The sequence below is a fragment of the Bacillus rossius genome, chromosome 11 (assembly GCF_032445375.1).
Source record: "Bacillus rossius redtenbacheri isolate Brsri chromosome 11, Brsri_v3, whole genome shotgun sequence".
Classification (NCBI taxonomy): Eukaryota; Metazoa; Arthropoda; class Insecta; order Phasmatodea; family Bacillidae; genus Bacillus; species Bacillus rossius.
The window spans coordinates 45,391,918-45,402,924 of NC_086338.1; the positions used below are offsets into that span (position 1 = coordinate 45,391,918).

The window sequence follows — 11,007 nt, forward strand, 5'->3', positions numbered from 1 at the left end:
TGTTGCACTATGGAGAATGCTTTCAAATTTGATGTAGGTATTTATTCATATATGTCCGTCTAGTTAGACTTAGCGTGTCACAAGAGCCCTGATCCCTGAACTACTGGGGAGGAAATCCAAACTAAACAGTCAAAATTAAGTTTTTTCCTCATTAAGTCATTACGTAGCATCCATGCCAAAGTTTAAAGTCTATGAACACAGATTACTGCGCTTCAATTAATGTAAACAATACGTAGGTGTTCGTGCTATTACTGTTTAACACAATAAATGTATTGCAGTGAAGGTTTACGTAGTAATTACTATTTCAGTAAAAGCCAACACTTATTGCGTATTTTATATCGATGTCATTTCACTCATAATACACAATTACTTGTGGAATTGACCTAGGCTTTATAGGTCAGAAAATCCTCCATAAATAGGATGGATGCTAAACATTACTAATACCTACTATTCACTGATTTTTCTTTATACAAACACACTAATTTTTCATTACATGGCTGAGAGTCTCAGAAGAACAATAAATTAAAATTTTTATAATTAAGTCTATTACTTGAAAGCTGCCTCCTGATTGGTCGGCTGTTGCACAAAACAACATATATTCTTAAAATTCAAAACAAACATATTTGAATATGTAACTATATTTAGTTAAATGTTTTGTTAAAAATAACATATTAAAATACCGCGTTGTAATTAGCTGTCAAATGTAATCTTAGAAGGCATAGTCATATGTTCCAGAGAACTGAGCAATCCCAAGAAAAATATGTTAATGGTAGAAATAATTTTGTCAAAAAAGATATTAATAATTACAAATTAGCGGTGTGATTGTCGCGTCAAATAAATATTTTTTTCCCAACTATAAACGTAATAAGGAACTGAATTTAATATTTTTGTGTGCAAAGTTTTGTTATACATCACTATCTCTGATTGAGATTATTAATAAAAATAAAGTTTTTTCTGTGTATGATTTGTCACAAGACTACATGTCAACACTTTATATAAACAATTACCATTGATATACGATACTTTGCTAATAAATAAACTAGAAAGATAAACTAATTTTAAATTTACATCGTTTTCCAAACATTCACTAACCATGTTATGTGCTTTGGACACTATGGGTGAATAGCACACTTTTGTTGCATATGTAACTACATTTCAAGCGTTTGTTGCATATTTAATTACATTTTAAAACTAATGGGCTTTTTGTCATGAATTTTGAAGTAATTGAGCACCGTTGTAAATAACATAAACCTTCTCGATTACACATAGCCCTATAATGATTCTACAATAAATTTTTAGATATTGCAACTATACCACACGAAAACTGTTGAATGAAGAATATATTTATCACGCACGCGTACTAAAGCACAGAAGATAGTTTAGTTTCGACTGTTAAATAAAAACACTTTTATTAACCTGTACATATTTATATACTGCAATTTTCTACTTGCAATGTCTATACCTACAGGTGATTTCCAATGATCCACTTGAAGAAAATTTCAAAAGCAATTATATCACGTCACAAAATTACTTACTAAACATTCCTGAACCCATGTAAAATCAAATAAAGTTAATTGTATGAAGTCTATGTATTTAACTCCTTGTCTTCGGCTTATGTCTTTAATTACTACAAAAGCTCACAATTTTCTAGTTTTATGTCAGGATAAAGTGATTCCAAAAATATAACTTGAATTAAAATAACTCAAAAAAAATACGTAGACATATTTTGTAAAATGGTATGTATGAAATATTTTGAAATAAATCAAAACGAAGAATTTACAAAATAATTGTACGATCTAGAGTTGTGTTCGGCAACATTCCCATCCACTCAAATCCTGGAGCCAAATTAGTGCTAACATTAGGTGCAGTACTTCTTAAAAATACTTACAACCCCTGATGCTGCGTTGAAAGCATGTCCGTATGTTCGCTTACACCATGCACCGTCTACATAAACAGAGATGTACGGAACGCCATCGTTGTCTACGTGGCCTCTTTCCAAGGCCTTCTTTCTCTCTACTGTTCCATTTTTTTGCATGTATGTCTCCAGTTTTTCTTCCCAGACCTTATGAGAAACATATTAGAGTTACATTTAGCTATTTATCCATTTAGGCTAATGCATTTATTTGTATGGTAAAAATTTAAAATTAGTTCTAACATTATATCATAAGTTAGCATTTTCACTGTAGGAGTGAAAAGATATTAAATTTCGTGATTTATATAAAATATTATGGGAATTATATGTTGGAAATAAAAATGAATGTAGCTTTATTAAAGATTAAAATTATAAATTACATTTTAAGGGATTATCTATAGTTACTAAAATTAAAATTATTACTAACTATTTGATTCATAAATAGACCCTGGTCTACTATAATTCTTTTTATAATTTTCTCTTACTTGAATTTATATTATATTATTTATTGTACAGAAAACTTCTCATGTTTTTTTTATTTGATACCATTTTCAAAAAGTTTGGAAAGATTTAGGTTAGTTTTGTTATTTTGTGGCGGCTTTATAGGTTTAGTGGCTATTTGTAAATTGAATTAGTTTAACGAAGGCATCTCAATAATACTTTCAATTACTACTTAAATACGTTAAAATTATCAATACTTTCGTCAAATATTAACTGTTATCTCACGTAAAATAACAGTAATTCGATTACGCATGTTATCAGCCAACCTTTGATCACTAATCGTGGGCAAATAATGGTATTTGCATTTCTGTTTGAGAATATATTGACTGATGATTTCGATAGGTTCAGCTAAAATATAACTTATGTACCTACTAAATGCGTGTCAAATCCAATTTCAATTTTTTGAACCATAAAGTGATTTTAAAAATTCCTTACCTCTTCAATACGAATTTCATGTCTTTGCCATTTTCGCTTATCCATGATGGGAACGTCCAAGATGGCCATCATCTCTTGACTTTGATAATGGCCAATTCCAACTGACAATGCACCCCACACGAAAGCGTCGTTGACTTCTTCTTTTCTCGTATCTTCTTCTGTTGTTACAGTCACAGTTTTCTCACACATTATACACTCGTAATATAAGTAACTCATCACGCCAACCCTCCTTTCTGAAGTAATCTTGTATTGTCCCTGAGTGCAAACATTGCCATGTTTTGCCAGCTCTGTTAGTTGTTTTAGTAAGTGACTAATATTTACTATTCGTCGACCAGTGATTTCAACAACCGCGGGTTCTGTTGTAACTGTTAGTTGTGGCAACCATTCATCACTATCTGGAATTGTTTCTTCTCCAGACTCGTACTCACTGCAAAGTAATAAACACAGTATGAGGTGATATCAAAATGCAGTTACATTAAATTTATGTAATACCCTACCTTTTCATAAAAAAATTACAAAATAAAATGTACAATCACGCACCACCCTGGCATTTACCAATGACGTATCGCCACTCGCAGCATTCTGACATGCCTGGGATCAGCTATTTCAGGCAGTACGCATTCAAGATAAAACCTTTTTAGCTTCTGGTATTTGGATTTTGAAGCTACTTAATGATTAGCTTTCAATGTCTATTAAAATATACCTAATGCTAATTGCAGGAATATTTCTACTCGATTTCAAAATTATAATTTCTGAACATTTGTAGCGGAAACATTTCAATGTAACACTTACTGAGTTTCGAGTTGTGTTGAGGTTTCACATGTCACTTCGTGTACACGAGATGGCCCCTGCTCTGGTAACAATGAGTCATCACAACCGGTGCCGTCTGTACGAGATTCTTCACAAGTTATCCTGAAATATGTTCTTAAATATTAATTCAAGTGAATTCTTAAAATCCTACACACCTTATCTAAAGTGTCGTAAATGAATCGTTATATTTTGTAAATCCATATATTATAGGAGCTAACATGGCGCGAAGCAATGGACGCGATACGAATAATATTTTTTTTTTACCAACCACTACATCAGTAAATATTTGTGGTTTCGATTCGCTATGAATTCAAGCATGTAACATTTGTACTGTTTCTTCAATTCGGCCACAGTTAAATGGGGGGCTCTGAATCACTGAAAACTCCTCAACAAAATCAACAATGAATAGAGACCTGCAAAATTATGACCTCCAGGATAGACTCTACTACACTCTACACACTCGGGCAAATGCCACCTGTTCATTGGCTGCTGACTAGTGAGTCGTCTCGACCGAGTGTCTGTGATTCGACACTTCTTTGAGCGAGGGTCTCTGATTGGCCCTCATTACTCCAGATTAACAGTGAACCAGTGGTGGAAGCAGCGCTAAGGTATAATTATTTGATTTGTAGCATATCACGAAATGAATCCGCGAATTTTGCAGGTCTCTAACAATGAATCACAGGTATTACAACAAACCGTTGTCACAAGTCAAGTAGCCAATGAGCAGGTGACATTTTTCGAGTCCGTAGAGGATTGTTGAGACTATCCTACAGGTCATTGGCAACGCGCCCTTACGCGCATGGTTAATACCCCGCATGAGTAGAGTGTAAAGGCGTAAGCCTGAGACACATCTATGTCCTCATCTAACCGCGCACACTTAGATTTAACTTAGGATAGGGTGAAAAATGTTTACTAATTTTCCAGTCCTAACAGTTGCCAACGAAACGCCAGCAAAATAAATAAATAAGCTCACGAATATTGTTCGTGAATGAAGGCAAAGCTGATACTTTGGAAACGTTACCAGCAGATATTAAATAATGTTTAAATATTATTTACGTAGCTTACTTCTTAAAACTGCATTCATGTAAACTGATTTTGTGTGAGACTATGTTGAGTGTTTTCTGCTACACTTATTTTTCTGAAAAAAGTCTAATGTGGCTTAATAACATTGATGCCTGTCATAAAAAAAATTCAAACGTAATTATACGTATACATGTTGAGTATAGTTTATGAATGGTTCACGCATTGCTGGAAAAAAAACATGTTTACACTTTAACACATCTTTTTGTTGTCGCATCGCGTCCATCGCGTCGTACATACGCAACTCTGAAAAATAAATATATGGTAAAAAAAGCTATAATAAAATAATCTCTTACCTTTCTTTATTCTTTTTTCTAAGCGCTCTAATGGCTTTCGATAGTTTTGTTCTTTTGTGTACTCTGCTTGGTGGAGGTTTCTTTGGCATTTTATTCCTGAATAAATCTCACGCTTACAACAAAAAACATCTAGCTAAATCACTGTGCTAAATAATAACAGAGAATTACCAATTACACGCCGAGCTAGACCAAACACGTTCTCTTATCTACTGAAAATGAGTACGTTGACATTCATATCAGTTTCCCGCGAAATCCCGTCTCCCCTTCGTAAACAGCAGACAGCTGAGGCAGGGTGGGAACGGGAGAAAGAACTGGCTACAAAAAGTTTGGGAAACTGTCGCAAGGTGTCACTACTGTCCAGCGCGCTTCATAATTCCTCGTATCCGAGCTTGCACGCTGCTCAAACTTCTACAGCTACGTTTTTACTTTAGGTCCGACTGCAATAAGCCAAAGACTAAAATAAAGTCAATCATTCAGCCGACAGATATGTAGGCGTTTGAATTACAAATGAAAACGCGAATATTATTAAATTCGTAAATGAATATCACGCAATTTCGTAGCAGCTCATTTATTAAAATTCAAATTGTAAATACGTTAAATAAATAATGATTACAGATAAAATAATGGTCACAGTCATATCTCCCGTGTCTGAAGATTTATCTGCAAAAGTTTTACCACTGAATTCTTTATAGTTATTTTAGTAAAGCTTGAATTAAAAAAATTCCCGAAAATCAGCAATAACTTAATTAAAATAGAAAAATAAAAAATAAATTTTACACTAGAATGGTTCAAATCTTCTCTAGCAGCTGAATCATTAACAAATATATTGTTTTTTTTAATACGATGCTGGTGCACCAATCCCCTTAAGACAACAACAGCCTAAGTCATTCCACGCAAATACGGCAATTACCATCCAAGTTTTAATTTTTTTTTTACAAGAGAACTAATTGCCGTATTTGCATGGAATGACTTAGGCTGTTGTTGTCCCGGGCGGCCGGATAGAGCTAAGTTCTGCTCAGTTATAACCATTATTTATTTCCTACATAACTTTACGCAGCAAACTAAATTCCTTTTTTTAATTTAAAAATCTATTTTGATAAAACAGTTACTACAAGCTTCAAACTGTTTACCAACCTTAAAAAAACCAAAACTTATATTACTTGAAGTAAAAGGTTGAAAATTAATTCAACAAAAAAAATTATAATCTAAACATGTGTACTAAAATTACGTTAAAAAAATGACATTAATAAAAATAATATTAAAAGTCCAGTTCGTACTGAAACTAGGGTCACAACGCAAAAAAAAATTATAACACCAATAAAAGCTTGCCGGTTTTTTTAATCGGTATGCTTGAGAGAAACGTGACATTAAATAGAGGAGGAAAAAAAAACAATCACTGTGCAAAACATAAATGTAGAGATATTTGGAAAACATACAGTTTCAGCGAGAAATCTTCGGGCGCATGCCTCCCCCCCCCCCCCCCCCAATCCAAAATCATAATGTTTCCTCTTTTTCAATCCACGGGTCCACGTCGATTTTTTTTTTTTTTTGGTTTGTTGTGACTATATTCCTTCGATCTCCGTATATGCGCAAGTGGCGCTGCGGTCGGTCATAAATAATGTTGCTCCCCCGTTTTCTGCCTTGTTCCCTTGCTTGTCTTCAGGCTTCTGGGTATGTCCGGAGTGTCACTAATGACCCGTGGAAACACTTGTTGTCAATTGTTATCCGAGTGTATGTTCGCTGCGCCGTTAACGCGATCTGTCACTTACGCTGGCCGGTTTTTCTTCCAGCAGCTGGGAGCTTGTTTCTGTTACTGCCTCGTGTTATTCACATTCGTACCTTTGAATATATATACTGTATAGAAGTCGCCAGCCCAGGTTAAAATCTCTAATACGGTTTTGAGGTAGTTGGTTAATTCACCGCCGCAATCGCCACCATCTATAGGGCATCGACTTGTGGTGGTCCCTAGCGGACAAGTTTCGAACTCTTCAAACACCCCTTCCCCCTCCCGTTGAAAGACATTGAGCTGCAATGAATGATGGATGAGGGGTGCGGGGTATGACAGCAGGCGACAGCGCTGCGCTCTAACGTGTAAATAACAACTAAGACGATACAGAGCGTTACGACAGCGCACTGCAGCGGTGAAGTTCCCAAGCTGCTCATCATACGCTCCTGAAAAACGTAGAGTAAATCCTATCCACTCGCGACTTCTATACAGTATATATATTCAAAGTTCGTACTGAAGGCGTTTCGCCTCATTTAAAATGTTACCTTGCGAGGACACGTCGAGGGTAACCTAGTCGCGAATCTCGTTTCGAAATCCACCGGCACGACGACTTTTTTGAAGGTTCCTTCACGTCAGGTTTTGCTCTCAATGAAATGCAGGTTTCATGATTATCACCGAATACCTGTAGGAACAGCTGTTTAGCCTTGCGCGCGTGTGTATATATATACACATATTCGTATCTCTTATATTGAATGTAACACTTAAGGCAGGCCCCTACTGCATAGAAGAAATTGGGTTGAATGTCAGTAATTATTGTTTTCTGCAGTTGTCATCCTTTCGACACATTTTGAATGCTTATAATAATACGTAGCTTTTAACTCAACGTAACTTAAATAAGCCTTATTTGATGTTTAACAACCCTGGTCCTTTCACTTGTAAGTTTAATTATACGTTTTTCAGTAATGTTCGAATTTGTATTATATTATCTCAAATAATATTTTATGATGATTGTTGATGTTGGTTCGCACAGATATTAGGTAGAGTTCATTTTTACGTGTGTTATGAGCAGGAAACCACAAATAAATGAATTTTTTTTTTTCAAAAAATAAAGCACAATGTTATCATTAGCATGTGATTTAGTTTTAAAAGAATTTCATACATTAATCTTTATAAGCAATGTAAGTTAATATAATAAGTTCAAGTACTCAAATATATATTTTTCTTTTTTAATAACTTTTTAAATTCAAAGTAAGAAATTTTACAAACGCTAAATTTAAGTTGATTCATAAAATATAATTTAAGTAACAGGATTAAAAAATGTCAGTATTCATATTTAAGCAGTTAAACAAAACTACATCGGCATTATCACTACTAATGTCACATCGGTGTTGTTAACTGTTAATATTAAATAAATGGAATATAACTACATGTATTGTATTCTTCCAGCACCATATCATACAAGTAAACCAATATGGCGGTAGCTCTCTTTAGCAGAACGATACGAGAATCTAAGCTGTCTGCCCATGACATACTGGTTGGAGTAGCATATCTTCCTTGGTGGTAGTAGTCTGCTTTCTGACCACCATGAGACAAGTATTAAAAACAAATTCCTTTCCCGGGTTAGAACCAATGACTCCGGACTCGATTACGTGTTTTTATTATTAAAATTACATTAAATATATTTTTAAAAATCGTTCCTAATTTTTTTGGTGAGAATTACGTATTTTCAAGATGACAGTTTGTTGTCGAATCGAAGATGGTGGCCGGGAAAAGGTTACCCTCCCCCCCCCTCCATCAATCACTGGTGATATTTAAGCCTCTTTGCGAACATTGAATGAGTTAAAACTACTTAGGAATCAGGAATTAATCATTTTTAATTTGAATGGGAAAATTGATTTTAAATAAATTTCTCTGAATAACTTGAATTTTTTTATAGAAAATGTCTCTTAAAACAAGAATTTCTGTTTTAATTTTGGCGAGGTTGAAGGTCAAGATAATCCAAGATGGCTGCCGACACCCAACTGTCTAAATTTAACTCAGTAGAGGATCATCGAACCTAACCATTAATCCGTCATTATTATTTTTGTACAGATATTAGGGCGAGGGACATTTTTACGTGTGTTATAAGCAGCAAACCACAAAGAAAAAAATGTTTTTTAGGAAAAAAACACATGTCATCATTATCATAAGATTAAGTTTTAAAATAATGTCATACTTTAATATTTAAAAGCAGGGTACCGGTATGTGAATATAATGAATTCAAGTGATTAAATATATTTTCTTCCCCTTTATTTTGTATGAAACATCTTAATTCAGTTTAAAAAATTTTATAAACGTAATCTCGTAAACATTAAGTTATTTCATGAGGGAAAAATAACTTAAGTTAAACACGACCGTGTTTAGCTATGTTCAATCGAACCATAACTATATCGGCGTCACAACATTAAATATACAAAGTAATGTGAACTACGTATTACAGTCTTCCAGTACCATGTCTACGTAGTGGAATGACTAAAGGCGCGAAATAAGCTGAGAAGTTACACCAGTGGTTGGGGTTCAAATCTTACCATCGACGATTGGAAAAATTTTTTTTGGTTGCTGTTTCACACGTTTATAAGTCCGAGACACGGAAACAAAAAAAGGTAATTGATTCCTAGGATCACTAATAACATTATTTAAATTCACCTACAAAATATTACGAATATTTGCATTTATAACTTTAAAAACACATTTATTACTGTGGCCTATCTCGAACTAACTGCATGTAGCTTAATTTAATCATCCAAAACTCCTTTGCATAATAATAATAATAATAATAATAATAATAATAATAATAATAATAATAATAATAATAATAATAATAATATTACATTTCCTTTCAAACACGTGAAGGAAATAGAATCGTTTAGTTGAGAATCAAACATATTATATGTAATATTTTGGTCTACGACAGTTAAATTAAATTTGCAAGTGAAGTTTATATACAAAAATATAAATAAATCCATTCCGCCCGTTATATTTCTTTATAATCAGTGGCTGATATTTTTGTTTTTTCAATACAATACTTAGTCTGCAACCGGTTTTCTTTTTGCAATTAACGTATCGTGAGATCGCGAGTGATAAGTAACGAATTATTTATTCCCTTCTCCTACTTTCTTTTATATCAGTGGATGCACCAGAAGGTAACAGAAATTAGGCATCGTGTAAGGTGGGCTTGTTTAACCGAGGTCTGTTTGATGTTAGACCACGAAAGGCACGCAAGGAAGAAATGTAGTACTTATATGTTAGAAAACACAACACATTTTGCACTAATTTAAACATATATGCGAAATAAATACATAGTTTATGTTGGTTACTTGCGTTCCTTAAAACAATTTAATGATCCTTTTTTTTTTTTTTGAAAACGTGTTTAGAAATATAATTCACAAAAAGAAGTAAATCTAATAATTAAAATTTCAGGTGACCATAATCTTAAGTGAAACTACGTGTGGATGTAAAACTTTTACATGAAACGTTCCTTTACACTGGTGCATTTTTACATCAGTTTTGAATTTTTAGAATATTAATCTATATATTCACCATGTTTTGTTAATTTTGCCCAAGAAATGTTTCCTGATAGCACACAGGCATAAAAGTAAGTAAATTTGCACTTGCTAACATCGTTTTAAAATGCATACAGTTGGTATATTGTTATTACAACACATCCACGAAAATAAAGCACCACAAATCTGTATAACTAAAAGGTGGGGACCTCTCTCATTTCATTTTCGCAGTGACGACTATATTCTAAAATTAGTGTTAGAAAATTTAAGAACAAATTATATTATACAGCTCAAAAAAAAAGGGGGGGGGGAAGGCGCTGGGTTCACTAAGGGGGCCTGCCAGCACTTGAAAAAGTGTGACTGTGACACGTGTTGTGTTTGATATTAAAACTATGTCATATGGAAAACGTCCTTAATATTTTAACGTTTTCATCTTATTGCACGCATGCAGTCCAACACATATGGGCAGTGCGCAGCATATGACGTGTCGGTTTGCCCCACGTGCAAATTCTCGGACGGCCCACTCCCCCGTAATCTTTCGTGCGTCCCTTGAAACACCCCCTTCATTATTGTTATTGAGGTAAAGTTTATTTCCTAATTTTTAGTATATCCTAAAAATAACGTTCGGTAAATATATTACCAATCATATTGTTATTAATAGTAGAGATTTAAGACAAATTATACAAGCACCCCACGTTTGTAGTT

The 11,007-nt window shown here is 33.8% G+C and overlaps 1 long non-coding RNA gene across 1 annotated transcript; it reads right to left on the minus strand.

The window, feature by feature from the left end:
- Positions 1–1,345: 1,345 nt before the first annotated feature.
- On the minus strand, positions 1,346–3,910 carry LOC134536899 (uncharacterized). Its single transcript, XR_010075893.1, has 3 exons — positions 3,641–3,910; positions 2,849–3,275; positions 1,346–2,062 (listed from the first exon to the last, which is right to left on the minus strand). It is a non-coding gene; the product is annotated as an uncharacterized LOC134536899 (long non-coding RNA).
- Positions 3,911–11,007: the final 7,097 nt, after the last annotated feature.